This window comes from Mesoplodon mirus, assembly GCF_964341445.2.
Source record: "Mesoplodon mirus genome assembly, chromosome: 12".
NCBI classification, from domain to species: Eukaryota; Metazoa; Chordata; class Mammalia; order Artiodactyla; family Ziphiidae; genus Mesoplodon; species Mesoplodon mirus.
Window position 1 is genome coordinate 35,820,324 of NC_138988.1, and position 15,577 is coordinate 35,835,900.

Sequence of the window (15,577 nt, forward strand, 5' to 3'; positions counted from 1 at the left end):
GGCTCTAGATGGTCCACCGCTGCTGGTCAAGTGATTCTGGAAACAGCCCCTACCCCGATCCACCAGTATTCCTCCCTCCTGCCCCTGCTTTTCAGAGTTCCCCATCGCCTCTGGGAGGCTCCTGATCTTCCTTTCCAGACTTAGAACTTGGTTGTCTGGCATAACTCATTCATTCATTTCATTCACTGGGTATCCTCTGGGCCTCAAGTCTGGGGAAAGAGTAAGGCGCAGGGAATCCATTCTCTTGCTCCCAAAGATCAGAAAACCAAACCAATGACTCCATACTCCAAAGAAACGTCACTTTTCAGAGGAAAAGAAGAGGGTTCCAGTTCCAGGCCTACCTCCTGTGGGACCACCTAGAGGACAGTCTGGACAGCTCTTCCCAGCTGAGACCTAAGGGATGAAAGTGGAAGGCAATCCCTGAGGAAGGCTGAGCTGATCAAGGGGCCCACAGCCAACACAGGCCATGGCCGGGACATTAGTCTTCTCAAAGAGCAGGTGGTTGCAGCTGTTAGAGTGGAGTGGGCTTGTGGGGGAAATGAATGGGACAGAGTGGCGGCAGGCAAAGAGACGGGCTGGACAGGGGCAGAGGTGCTGCAATGTTTTTCAGGTGGGAGGACCCATGTTGTTCAGGTTGGGGAAGATGGGTGGGAAGAAGGGGTCACACCAAGTGGGTTACAGGGCTGTGGGGGTGGGAGGAAGGGGTGTCCAATGAGACCTCCAGGGATGGAGAGCCTGGCAGAGATGTGAATCCTGAAACTGTTTTAAGTGTGTGTCTGGGGTGGGTGGGGGTGGTCCGGACTGGAAAGAGAAAAACTACAATGATTCTTCCCACAAATGGGAGGCTGGGCGGGGGTGGGGGGGGGTGGCGGGCGGCTTCTACATTCCAGAAGGAGGACCTAGTTTGAAAACTGGTTATTGTCTAGGTTCCCAGCACTGGTGCCTGTCCCCTACCCCACTGGGGGAGGCTCTATCCACCAAACTGAACCTTCAGGTCACACTGGACTATCTTTTGGGAAATAGGGCTTATGCCCCACTCCTCACAACCAGTCTTTTGTACACACTGTTCCCTGGGACTGAATGTCATTTCCCACCCATCCCCAAATCTCTACCTCTCTTGGTTGTGTCCATTCAAATGCCACTCCTCCGTGATGCCCAGCTGTGAATCCATGGCACTTCCCTGAGCTAAGGGACTCCATTCATTAGTGTGATTTGTGTCCTCACAAATCACACTACCCCGACCCCATGGCTTCCCTGGGGTTGGGCTGGAGGAAAGGGGAGCAAGGAGAGCTTCAGGTGACTTTTGCTCACCTGGAATCAAGTTTCCCTCCTGGCTCCTCCCTCCAGGTCCACAGTGGCCAACCTAGCCTCTCCCTCAACATCAACAATAGGCCCAGCCTGTGCCAGGGATCACTGGAGGGAGGGCAATGGAGGGCTGCCTCTTGGGGAGCTCCAGGACCAGCCACCAGACCTTTGCTCCCACACCCCGAGGTTCACCTTGGAAAATGGAAAAGAATAATCGCTATCACTGATGGAGCTTCCCCAGTGTCAGGTCCTGTGCTGGGTACTGGATGTGTGCAATCTGATCAGTCCTCAAGGCACTTTAAGGTGAAGGCCACTATTAGGGCCACTTTTGGTGATGAGCAAACTGAGTCTCAAGGAGAGATGAAGCCACTTGCCCAAGGATTCACAGCTAGTAAATGGCAGAGGTGGGATTCAAACCAAGGTCCACCTGGCTCCAAAGTCCAGGGGTTCTCAGTCTCAGCATTACTGACCCTTGGGTCAGATGATTCTTTGTTGTGGGGGCTGTTCTGTGCATTGGAGGATGTTTAGCAGCATCCCTGGCCTCCACCCACTGGATGCCAGTAGCACTCCCCTCCCTTAAGTCATGACAGATAAAAATGTCTCCAAAAAGGGAACCCTCCTACACTGTTGGTGGAAATGTAAATTGGTGCAGCCACTATGGAAAATAGTATGGAGGTTCCTCAAAAAGACTAAAAATAGAGTTGCTATATAAGGCAGCAATCCCATTCCTGGGCATATACCCAGACAAAACTATAATTCGAAAAGATACATGCACCCCTATGTTCATAGCAGCACTATTCACAATAGCCAAGACATGGAAACAACCTAAATGTCCATCGACAGATGAATGCATAAAGAAGATGTGGTACATATATACAATGGAATACTACTCAGCCATAAAAAAGAATGAAATAATGCCATTTGCAGCAACATGGATGGACGTAGAGATGATCATACTAAGTAAGTCAGAAAGAGAAAGACAAGTACCATAAGATATCACTTATATGTGGAATCTAAAATATGGCACAAATGAACCTATCTACAAAAGAGAAACAGACTCACAGACATAGAGAACAGATTTGTGGTTGCCGAGGGGGAGAGAGGTGGGGGAGGAATGGATTGGGAGTTTGGGATTAGCAGATGCAAACTATTATATATAGGATGGATAAACAACAAGGTCCTACTGTATAGCACAGGAAACCATATTCAATATCCTGTGAAAAACCATAATGGAAAAGAATATGAAAAAGAATGTATATATATATAAATATATAAATATACGTATAACTGAATCACTTTGCTGTACAGTCAAAATTAACACAACACTGTAAATCAACTATCCTTCAGTAAAATAAAATTAAAAAAAATAATCTCCAGACACAGTCAAATGCCCCCTAGGGGGCAAAACCACCCCTTGTTGAGAACCACTACTTTAGAGCAGGACTGGTGTTGCAGGAACAAGAAGGATTTAAATTAGACACCAAGAAGCACTTTCTTGGCCCTCAGGATTATGCAGACTCATGAACTCAGGGGCTGTGGGCACACACTAGCTTCAGCCAATCTTTCTCCTATGGAGATTCCAAGGGGATGTGAGATGTCCCCAGAGAAGGGCAAGGGGCTGAGGCTGTGCAGGCCACACTGTGGCCAATGCAGAGAAAGGATGCAGGTGGGCTTCCCTCTAGAGACAGGCCCTGGGATCAGGGGACCCAGGGAGAACAGGCTTGTGTGGGGTCCAGGGAATCCAGGCCAAGCTTGGATGGAGCCACTCTGCATGTCGGAGTTGCCCTTTGGTGCCACACTAGGTGGGCCAGGGCACAGTCCAGGTGAGCTTGCTTCTGTGCCTCCACAACCTGACTGGTACTGACCTTAGAAGGGCCTGCTGAGGCTTGGGAGCAAGTCTTGGCTGTGTCACATGCTAACTGTATGACCCTGGGCGGGTGACCACACCTCTCTGATCCTGAGTTCTCACCTGTGAAATGGGCTAATGACAAACCATGTTGGTGGTTAAGTGTTGGGTGAGATGATGTGTGTGCAATTTCAGCCAGTGTGGGCACCTGGTGAGGCTCAGCTCACACTGGCCAGGGCCACAGGTAAGGTCACTTTGCCAAGTCACAGGCTGTCAGCCTCGGAAAAGCCCTTGTCAGCCTCTCATGATATGGGGCATAAATCCCCAAGCAGGGCTGGGTCCATAGCAGCCACCCAGAAGTGGTACTTTCCCTTTTCCCCTATCCAGGTTTGCAGCCAAGGAAACAGGCCCATCAGAGTTAGCACTGAGCAGTCTCCAGACTCCTACCCCCAGCATCCACCCAGGGCTGTCCCCCTGCAGGCTCCCTGGAGGGTTAGTCTAGAGGATCGCCAGCCTGACCCCTGCAGGTTCCACCCCACCCAGAGGCCATTAACCCTGGGGGCCCTCAAACCCCTCCACAGGAAGTCCAGGACTCAGCCAAGCAACCTGGAAAAGGCCTGGACCTCCCTCCATCTCTGGGGCCCACCCACCTGAGGGAGCAGGATGGGGTCCCCCACTTGATCCCTGCCAAGAGTTGGTCCTTGTTCTGGCCTCTCTGCCTATGCTGCCTCTCTGTTTCTGCTTCTCTGTATCACCATCCCTGTCCCTGAAGCTTTGGCTGCCATCACCATCCCCATCACATCCAGAGCACTGGCCTGACCAAGGGAGAGTGGGCTCATGTTTCTGGAGCAGAAGGCCTAGGCCAGCAGGGATGGTGCTCCTGGGCAACTGCTGGGGATGGCAGAGCCTGGATGGGTCCTGTTGGGGGTAGTGCATGCAGATGAGAAGGGCACTTGGAACATGGTCCAACCTGTGACCATGCCTCAGGTCACCAAGATGACCATGGGCAGGGATTTCAGCCTCAGGCACTGGGTAGGCAACAAGTAAGGGAAGTGGCCTTGGGGGTAGTACCAAATGGTAGGGAAGTGCCAGGTCAGGGGCCTGAACAGGCCAAGTTTACATCCTGGCTCCACCCTGGACCTGTGCCTTAACTGTGCCTCACCTTCCTCATCTGTGGAATGGAGAAGAGAACAGTAATATTGGCCTGGTGGGTGGTTGAGAGGATGGAAGAGATCAAGACTCTGGGGCACTAGGGGCAGAGCTCAATCCATGTTGGTGTTAATTACCAAAGAGTTGGTGAGGCCGGCTAATGGTCCACAAGTTCTGTCCTCAACACATCTATGTTTGGGTGAAACTTGAGAAATACTTGCGCTAGACAAGGGGAAGGTGCTTTCTGGGAGTTCAGGGCACAGGGCTTTCCCCGGGCTGTCACAGAGCAGGCAGCCCCTGGACTACCCCAGTCCTGCACTGACCACCGCACAGCCCCTGCTCTTCTGAGTCCCCTCTTCAGGCTCCTCTACTCCTCTGCCCACCAAAGGGGCGTGGATGGGCACTGGTGCTGTCAGGGGCAGTCACGGACTAGCAGCTATCCCATGGCACAAAGACCCAGATGACCCCCCAGTCTCCAGCATCACCCCTACTCCCCCATCACCCGCACGCAGCAGCACCCCCTCTGCTAAGATCTGCCAGGTCTCACACTAGGCTCTGACACCTGCGGAGTCGGAGGGGCTCTGTCAACCACAGGGCGGGGAGGGCCGCCGGCCTCACCAGCTCCCTCGCTTGCTCACCTGCCTCAGTCTCCCTCCGCAGCGGGCAGCTCACCGTGCCCAGCTTGGCCGGTGGGAAACGGGGGACGGCGGGTAGGGGTGGCCCTGAGCTGGAAAGGGTGGGGAAGGACCGCCAGGCACACCCGGATCCCCACCCGGACAGCCTCGCCCCCCAGCAGCGGCTGCGGCGCACACGCCCCCGCAGGCACGTCTCCCGCGCTCGGGGCCCAGCCCAGCCTAGCCCCGGGGAGACCTTTCCCAAAGCGGGCGGAGGCGTCCGCCTCGCCACGTGACTCAGGCCCGGCTATAAATGACCGGGCTCTATTCCCGGGTCGGGTCGCCACCTGGAGGCTGTAGTGGCGCCGCCTCCTGGGCCCGGGCGCTGGGCGGTGTCTTCTCCTTGCCCTTCGTTGCTGGCTCCGTCCGGGAGAGTCAGGGAGACTTGAGCACGCCCATTTCATGGATGGCGCAACCTAGAGCCTGGGCGAGAGTGTCGTCCTAAGGCACCAAAGCCTGACCCCTGGGTGGGAGGACTGGGGCTGGGGGAGGCGGGTGGTGAGAGATGCGGAGGGAGATTCACAGAAACCTAGAAAAGTAATGAAGTAATGACACACATTGGCTGTTCTGATGAAAACCAGAGCAAATAAGGAAAATAATGACAAGTTTACAGAGAAAAGTAGAGATTTCTCATAATTGCACGGATAATTTCATCTCCTCAGACAGACCTACCCTCCACACTGTTGTTGTATCTTAGAAATTGTCCTACTGGAAGGCACAATCCAGGCAGGCTTTCTGGAGGAGGTGACTGTGAGGAGGTGACAGAGCAGTCTGGGGCTCAGGACCCCTTAATCATTTTACCCTAGGACCAGGATGAGGGATCCTAGGTTCCTGACCCAGCCTTCTCCCAGGGTTTGCCAACAACTCTTGGCAGGGCTGTGAGCAGGGGCAGTGAGCAGTGCCTGGAGAGAGAAGTGGTTGGGCCAGTTGGACCAGCAGAGCCTGAACAAGGTACTCGCACAGCCAGCACCCTCCGTCCTGGGTGTGCTCATGTTGTGCTTTGCTCTTGGAGATGCCATTCCCTCAAGCTCTTAGCCGTCTAACAAGGCCCCATGCAAAAAGTCCTCCTCTCGGGAGACTTCCAGATTCCTGTCTCTAACTAAAGAGGTCCTCTGCTTCCTATGAGCCCTCCCCTCAATTCTAACCCACTCCCAGCCCCTCTGTCCAGGGCCTCTCCTGAGGCACCAACCACATGGTGCAGACGCTCCAGAGTAGGAAGAGCTAGCATGCAGCTTCCACACTAACTCACTGTGTGACCTTGAGCAAATGCCAGCCATCTCTGAGCCTCAGTTTCCTCATCTGTAAAATCCCCAGCCCTTGAGGCTGCTCTGAGGATGGATTGAAATGCTGGCTGCAGAGGGCCCAGCCCTATGCCCAGCACTAGAAACAGGCAGCTGGGCTGTTCATGTCCATCTCCCCCAGGCTGCGAGCTCCCTTGGCAGACATACGCCTCCTCCTCAGTGCCCAGCAGCCTGTGGTGGGCAGAGACAGAGGTTGCCAGGTGAGGAGCCTCCCCAGGGAGCTGAGTCTCACCCTTAGGCTACTTGCCCACCCCACCACCTTCATATGCCTGGGCCTTGCCTCTGCCCACAGGATTCTGCAGGAACAGACTGTGGCCATCTTGGCCACAGTGGCTAGGCCGGTGGCCAGGCTGCTGAGCAGTCCTGGGCAGCAGGAATGGTGAGCCCTTGGAGCCAGAAACGCAGACAGTTCCCAGGCCAGCCCCTCAGGGCCTGTGGGCACCAGGCAGTCATCCCAGGGCAATAGAGGGAAGAGTGGAGAAGGCTGGAATTTCTGGATGGGGGTGGCATTTGGGTCAAAGGCTGGGATATATAATCTAAGCCCTCAGGTGGGGCCCATGTGGGACCCTTTACACCCTCACTCTAGGCCAGTGCGGTGAGGACTCCAGCTAGCTGCATCCAGCTATACCAAGTTTACCCAGGTGGGCACTGGAACTGGGGCCTCAGCTTCAGACCGCTTCAGGATCAGCTTCAGGACCACAGGGAGATTTGGGAGCCTTGCAAAGAAGATGAACTAGACTTTCAACTTGGCCTCAGGTTTCACAACCTGGAAGCCTGGGAAGTTCATGCTGATATCTGCTCTATAGCTCTACTGTGTTGCAGAGCAACCATGCTGGTCTGTCCTTTGGGGTAGGAAGGTAGCTTTCTTGTGTGGGGGGCCACTCTTTGCCTCGGAAGCAGCTCTCTGGAGGGAAAGCAGAAAGGATGAGGAGGGAACTTGGGGAAGTGTGAGTGGGTTTTAGTGCTGGGCAATAGGGGTTGTGGTGGGAGTGTTCTGTGAAATCTGGCTTTGGGTTCTTGTGTGTGCACCTAGGTGCCGGCTGGTGTGCACGTGTGGGGGGCTGGGGGGTGGGGATGGAGGGAAGCTGGTAGCAATGATGCCCAGTCTTCCCTCCTGTTCCTCAAGCCCTCTCCTTCCACACCACCCACATGAAGCTGCCAGAATCTAGAGGAGAAGACTCCAAGGAGGACTCCGCTGCCCACCAGGCTCTTGAGAAGCCAGGTTGTGGCCAAACCGCAGCTTCTGTGGGGTGGGTGTGGTGCATGGCATAGCCGTGCCACAGGAGACGAGAAATGAACTTTTCTTCCCTCAGGCAGAAGCTTTGCTCCGAGAGAGGCGGTGAGGGGACAAAGGATTCCCAGCCCCTGGGGTGGATCCAAGTGGGCCTCCGCTGGGCAGCCTCCTGCCCTTTTCCCACAGCTCAACCTCCACCCCCCACAATGTCGCCACCCCAGCCAGGCCCCAGGTCACTATGGAAGCGTGTACAGGTCTTTGTCCCCTTGGTGCCTCAGTCTCCCCATTCTTTTTTTTTTGGCCACACTGCACAGCATGTGGGATCTTAGTTCCCTGACCAGGGATCGAACCCACTCCCCCTGCACTGGAAGTCTTAACCACTGGACGGTCAAGGAAGTCCCTCAGTCTCCCCATTCTGACTTCTCCATTCTTTTGCCCCCAACTGCTGCCGCCCTGGGCCACCAGTGCCTCTTGTCTGGCCACCTGCAGTCTTCTGTACTCAGGATCCCAGCTCCACACCCCCAACAATTCTTTCTTCTCACAGGAGCCACACACTCCTCCTGAAGAGTCCAGGACTGCTCAGTCCCAGCCCCGAAGTGACCATGGATCTCTCGGGATAAAGGACAAAGTCTCGGGCTTCCCTGGTGGTGCAGTGGTTGAGAGTCCGCCTGCCGATGCAGGGGACACGGGTTCGTGTCCCGGTCCGGGAAGATCCCACGTGCCGCGGAGCGGCTGGGCCCGTGAGTCATGGCCGCTGAGCCTGCGCGTCCGGAGCCTGTGCTCCGCGACGGGAGAGGCCACAACAGTGAAAGGCCCGCGTACTGCAAAAAAAAAAAAAAAAAAAGGACAAAGTCTCGACATGACTGTTAGGCCCAGCCTGGTTCAGCCCTGCCTCCCCGGCCCCTGCCAAGCACCCCAGCTCCTGTGAGAGGAATTTCTTTCAGTTCCTACCAGACAACCTTCTGCAGTTTCTCACCTCCAGGCCTTTGCCCATGCTCTTTTCTTTGCAAGGTGCACCATGCCTAGCTAACTCCTTCTTAGTCTTCATATAGGTTCTAGCTTAGTTACCACCTCTTCCAGGAAGCCTCCCCTAGTCCCTGTACCAGGTTAGGCAGAGCTCAGACATCAGGGCAGAGTGTGCCCTCTCTCCCTGGGGAGCACCACCACTGGGGGGTTGGGGGATCGTCCTACCACCTCCCCACCCAGGCCTGCCCAGCTTCCAAGCCCCAGCACAATGCTTTACCTCAGCTCCCAGGTGTCTGAAGAAGAAAGAACAGGGTGACCAGGAAGTAAGGGGACAACCGGGGTGGGGGCAGTGGTTCTCAGGATGACTCCTGCAGCTCTGGCCCACCTGCCCTACAGGGCCTCCCCTGGGAGCTGGAACCACCAACTGATCCTCCAGATTTGCTCGGGGCTTCCAGGGCTTGGGGGACTTGGCCTCTCAGCTAAGCCCCAGCTCAAAGGGAACCCTAGCAGCTGAGGATGGGCCCGGCATCCTGGGTCTTGTCTGATGGGAGGTAGGCATGAAGTGAAGCTTCTGGAGAAGGACAAACCTCTGGGCTGGGGTGGGCCTGAGTGCACACAAGTAAGCGAGTTTGTGTCAGGGGTGGGGATGGTGGCAGAGTGCAGCTAGACACAGGCCTCCGATGGGCATGCCTGAGGAGGTGCCTGGCAAGCAATGTGAAGCTGGAGGCTCACCCTGCGGTGCCTCTGACTTGCTGCAGGATCCCAGGAGGCCCCTCTGCCCCTCCAGGCCTTGATAGCTCCAGCTATACAAGAGAGGCGACAGGATGGGACGTATTAAGTTATCACTAGGATGATACTGGCCCCTGCCAAGGACAGGCTGAGCAGTTCAAAACAGCCTCTCGTTCAGTGCTTGGGGCAGCTCCAGTTTACAGGTGAGGAAACTGAGGCTCAGAGGGGTGAGGTCACCACCCAAGGCCACTCAACAGGTCAGGAAGAGGCGGGGCCCCAGGTCTGTGTGAGGTCGCAGCCTCCAGCCTTTCCGCAGGAGGACCTGGTGGCTTCAGAGGCAGGGGCTCCTAGTAGTTAAACCTGGTCTCTGGGTTCCCCTCCCAGCTCAGCCCTCACTGGTTGTGTGACCTCGGGCAGGTAGCTCAGCTTCTCTGAAACACGACGAAGGATGATAAGAGCCCTAGCTCTCCGTGGCCACGAGGATTAATTGACCCAGTGAGGGTAAGGAGGAGGCCACTGCCTTCCCTATCCCATCTCCCTCCTCCCCAAGTCCGCATGAGGATGTGCTGGGGGCATGGACAGGAGTGGGCCACTCTGAGGGTTGCAGGCATCAGGTCCCTCAGTTCCACCCAGATACATTCTTCTCTTTACCCCTTGGCTAGGAACCTCCCCCAGGCACCATGGCGAGCCCCCCAATTGCCGTCTAATTACCTCCACCTGGGTAGAGCAGGCATTCTGATCCCATCCCACAGAGGAGGAAACTGAGGCTCGGGTAAACCCCAGCCCAAGGCCACACAGGTTGTTGGAGGAGAATGAGGCAGGAGCCCAAGGCCTGGCTCGTCCATGTGTCCTGCAGAGAGTCCCTGCCCCTTCCATAGACAAAGGCAGGATGCTGTGGTGGGGACCGGCTCTGCTGCCCTCCAGTTGGTTCTGACAGGGGCATTGTCAGGACAATTCCTCAGGAAACTGGAATGGAGCAGATGTTCTGCCTGGCTTAGGCCAGGCCCAGATGGCAACCTGGACTTTGGCCAGTGTCTCCACCAGAGGAGGGGATGGAGTCCAGCATGATTTGGGAGGCCGGGCATCTGTCTTCCTCTGCCTGGCAGGGATGCTGGGCTGGAGCAGCCGCATGCCTGGGTGACTGCCCTCCAGGGTCCGCTCTTCCCTTCCACGTGCCTGCGGGGTTCCCAGCCCACAGTGCAGCCCAAGCCCCTGAGCCTGAGCCTCCTGAAAAGGGGCTGTCCTTATAGGTTGTGTTGAAGGGCAATGGCCGAGCTCAGGAGGCCCAAGCCTGAGACCAGGAGTCCCCTGGCCATTGGGGGTGGGCTTCTTACTGCGAGTTCAGCCACTCAGCTGTGTGACCTTGGGCAAGTCACCTCCCCTCTCTGGCTTCAACTCCCTTATCTCTGAATGGGGTTGTTTATAGCCCCTCAGAGGCTCAGGGAATGTAGACAGAGGAGGGTCTAGCACTGTGTCTAGATCAGAGTGAGTTCCCAATAGATTACTGCTATTTTTGTTATATGATTTAATTTTGATATTATCAGGGTGGCTTTAAGGATGGGATGGGAAGCTTACATGGCCGGAATCCCTCTGCATAAAACCTAAGGCTCTTAGAAGCTTAATGCAAACCATCTCATCTAACTCCCCATCAAATAGATGGGAGACTAAGGTCCCAAGAGGCAAAGTGACTTGCCCAGGTAACCAGCACAGACTCCAACAGAGCCAAGAATAGAACATAATTCATTGTTCTTTCCCTCCTGCAATCATTTAGCAAACACCAACTGTGTGCTAGACCCTGTACTAGAACTGAGGAAGCAAGGACAGCTCCACCACAGGGTGCCCCTGGCCTGAGCCAGAATGACGAGGAGGAATTCCTTCTCGGGCAGTGGTGAGGAGACAGAGAAAGCACTCACAGCCGGAGCAAAGACTACATCCAAGGCCAATCCTAGGAAGAGCGAGGTGAGCCTGTGGGGCTGGAGCATGGGGTGCACAGGGTACCCCAGAGGTAGTGGGGGATTCACATTCTCAGGGGCCTTGGATTCCATGCAAAGGCCTGGGTCTGCATTTGGGCCTGTGCTGAAGATAATGGGAAATGAAGCCTTGGGAAGGGGGTTTTCCAGGCAGAAACTGGAAGCGATAAGGTTGGGAAGACAGGCATTCGAGGCAGAGGAAAGGGCAAGGGCCTGGAGGCAGGCTCGGCTGCAACAAGCCCCTTTAAATGAGTGGATAAGTGCAGCACGGCCTTTATCATGCATGCTGCCTGGGTCTGTGGGTCCAATAGGGTAGCGATCAGAGTGCCCTGCCACATGCTGCTGATGGTACCTGCAGTGCAGGGGTGGAGACACAGCTGATGCAGAGACCTCCACGCCCCCACCCCCATGCCCAGCTCCCCACCCCCACCCCCACCCCCGCCGGCAGCGCCTGAGGCTGATTACAGCCTGCTCCCTGAGCACAAGGTTCGCCGTCATGAAAGGGCACACATGGGTGTAGGTCCAGGGAGATTTCTCTAATCTTTGCCCTTCTGACCTTTGCTCTGTGAGGTCGGTGCGCAGCCCCGAAGGATGGGCTGCTGGGTCTCCGACCAACAGACTCATGGGTGAGGGTGTGGCTGTGTGTAGGGGGTTCCTGAGTCACCTCGAACCCGCTTCCTTTTGTTTACTGCTAGTTCTGGAACCTTTACCCATGGGTCTCTGGGCTCCCTGGTGTCATCATTCTAGCACGTGACCCTCCTGGTGCCTGTAGGATTGAGCCTTAAGCTGTGTATGTCTTTGTTCCTTCCCTAGCTGCAGGGTCACACCCCCTTGAGGGCCATGTCCTCTCCTCCAGATCCCTCCCCATTCCACCACACACATGGCTGCCACCCTGTGAGGGTCAGGCATGCTGTAGGCTCTTAGTGAAGCCTGGTTTTCCCGGGGCAGCACCCCATGCCCAAGCAGTGCTCAGCAGCATCTGCTCACCTCACGTTTGTCAGCTCCCTCTGGGCCCTGGGCCTCCACGGGCAAAGGGCCAGGGAGCTGCTTCCCCATGGAAGTCAGGCTGGCTGGGATTGGCCTGAGCCTCTGGGGCTCCCTGTCCTGTACCCTCCTGCAGCTCTGGCAGGCCCTGCCCTGGAAGCTCCTCTGCGGATCCAGAGACATCTCAGCCATGCCCTGGGGAGAAAGATGCAGTAGGCGGGGATGTGCCCAGAAGAATTAGGAGCAGCAATGCGTGATGAAACAGCACGGGGCAGACCTGCCTGTGCTGCTCCCCACAGCACTCAGACACAGGATCCTCTCCCTGACCTGGAGGCTGACCCCTCGAGTCCCCACCTCTTGCTGCTTTAAGATGGGGAAGTTTGGGGTGGGAAGTCACCATTACTTCCTCCATCATCACCCTGCAATTGCTGACATGGTTGAGTGTACAAGGACGTGTCTGTGCATAAATTCTTGTGTGTGAGAGGCCTGGAGTGGGGGCAGCAGTGTGGGAGAGCAGGAAGGTGCAAGTGCACACGACGGTGAGAGGAAGACCAGGCTCCAGCCAGCAAGGGTGCATGACCTCCAGAGACGGCTCAGGCTCAGGGTTTGCCCTTGAGGCACCCTTATTCCCAGCCACCCCAATGCCAGCATCTGCCCTCCTAAGACCAAGGCCTGGGCACCTGAGGGGAGGAGGGGAAGGGGACAGTGGGGAGGAGGATGAAGATGGAGAGTCCACTGTGGGTCCTCTGGAGCCTCCCCATTCTGGCCTCACACTGTGTCCAAGAGGCCCTGGAGTACTCTCCAATCAGCTCTCCTGGCTGCCAAGGGTCCCCAGAGCAGCCTTTGCCCCCAGGGCCTGGGCAGAGGTGGGTCTGTGAAGACTGTGGGGTCCTGAACTCTTGGATCCTGCACTCAGAGGTCAGCTTCCTTGGAAGGGCCTCCTCCCCAAAGAACTCAATCTTTATCTGTGTCTGGCAGTGGTCAGCCGGTGTGGGGAAGCCCAAGGGCACTCACTGGGCATCAGAATAAAACTTCACAATTGCTGCCCCCGCCCAGTGCCACAGAGCTCTGCCAGAAGGTAATTATAGGTGGCCTGGGATGGCTGGCTCTGCTCATAGCCCGGAGCTCAGCAGGCCCAGGGGCCTCAGGGCCGCAGGGAACCCCTGCCCAGCCCATTTTGCTCTGCCCCAGGCCTTCAGGTTCAAAACATTCCAAGTCCCCAGCTCCAGGGCCCTTCACCAGCCTTGATGCCTACCAATCTTGAAAGAGGTCCCCTGGGGGTCCAAGTGGAATCAGGACTCTACAGAGGATGTGGTGAACATGAGCTTGGTCTCAGAATCTTAGAATCATAATAAGAACAATAATTCCAGCCCCTGCATATCAAGTACTCACTACCTACCAGGGCCTGAACTGATACAATGTTTATTAACTCACAATCTTTCCACAAAGCCCTTACGACATGGGGACCATCATTAGCCCCATTTTACAGGAGAGGAAACTGAGACCCAGGGATGCTAAATGACACGCCGATTCTCGCACAGCCAGGACGTGGCCAAACTGAGCCTTACATCCCAGACTGCTCTGAATTCCAGGCCAGAGTTCATAACCACTAGGCCAGTCTACCCCTAAAGCCACAGAAACAAGGATGGGGGTGGGGGGACAGTTGGAAACTGGCCTGGGTGGAGTCAGACGAGTGATGGGTGTGGAGGTATTGGCAGCTAGCAGGGGAGGGACACAGCTCCCCTTCCAGAGGCTTGTTCCCCAGCTGTGAAGGCTTGTGCAGACCTTTCTGTGTGGCCTCACAGGGTGGGTGTCCAAGGGGCAGTGAGAGGCTGGGGGAGCAAGGGTAGGCACACACAGTCTGGCTGCCCCACTGTCAGCCTTCTCGGTCCTGCCCAGGTTCTCCCAGACCAGAGGGAGCATCCTGCCCGGCCCCACCTGCTCCAGCCCCCACAGTATTCTTCCCCCACGACCTGGGAAGCTATGTGAGGGCAGGAGCTCACACAGGAGCTGCACCTGGGACCCCTATGTGCCCCTTGCACTGCCCCGGGCCCAGTGGGGATGCCTGAGTCTGCCGGGCATAGAAGGCTTGGGTCCGGCCTCCTGCAGCACAAGCCTCCACCTCCTGGGTCCTTGCCAAGATTTATCTCTGGAATTTGCCTTGGAAAGCTCCTGGTTCCTGCTGACTAGTGAGGGCAGAGCTGTGCCTGGGTTCAGGATCTCAGTCCACACTGTCCAGAAGTTCTCATGGGCATCTAACTTCTCATTTGCTGTCTGTCGTTCTTTCCCATTCTCTTCTCCCTTTTCCCTTTCTGGTTCTTGCAGATACAATAGTAAAGAGGCCCTGGGTTCATAGCTCCACCTCCATGAATGACTAACTCCAAATGACTTCTGCGCTGACCTTGATAGTAATCAACAATGAACCCACAGACCTTTATTGGGTCCCTACTCTGTGCTGAGAGTTGAGGAAAGGTGAAAGGAGGGCCTGACAAATTCTGAAGTAGGCTACTGTGCCCCCCTCTGTGCTGGTGGCCAATATTGCTAATCGATCACAGCACTTCTAACTGAGCCCGGAGGGATACAGCTCAGAATCCTTCTCAACAGAGCTGCAGGGAGCCATTGGCAACCAGCCGCAAGTGACACATCAGTTGAAACCCATTTACCCTCCATCTCTTCTGCAGCCCACCTCCTGCCAAGGATCGAGGCCAGGGTCAGGCCAGGGCTTCTTGTGCAAAGCTGTCCTTGTCCTGTCCCACCTCACGCTGCCTGTGCCCTGATTTCTTTGTCCTCGTTCTCAGTGCCTGACACAGGATGGGGAGAGGGCAGACAGGATCATCTGTCTTTGTGTCTCAGGTTCCTCTGAGGCTCTGATGGCCTGGTTAGGGACTTGGCCCCAAAGTAATGCAGTGCCTTTGGATGGAAGGCATCTGGGCCACTGCATCCAGGCATCTTTCAAAGCTGCCTCCGCCTGGGACCCAAGACCCTCCCCAGACACATATCTTCTCAGAGATGCTCTGGGGCCTGGGGGTCATAAGTCCCCTCACCTAGTCTCCTGCTCCCGAGGTGCTCACTGTGCATTCCTTCCCAGGTCGGCAACAAGATCCTGACTGCTGCCTTGCCTTTGGTAGGCATTCACACACGTGGATTAGCATCCACTGGGTGCCAGAGCCTATGGTAAGGGTCAAGGACCCCCCAGCAGAAACAGCGGGTCCCTGATTCAAGGAGTTTGAGGTCTGTAGGAGAAAGAGACATGTTCCTGGATGGGTGATTGAGAAAGCACTAAACTCAGGATCAGACAGGTGGGAAGTCAATCCCAGCACTGCCACTGAGCCTCAGTTTTCTTGCCTGTAAAATAAGGATAATTGTAATAAGAAACACAATAACACCTGCTTCACAGACTTATTTAAAGGTTAAACAAG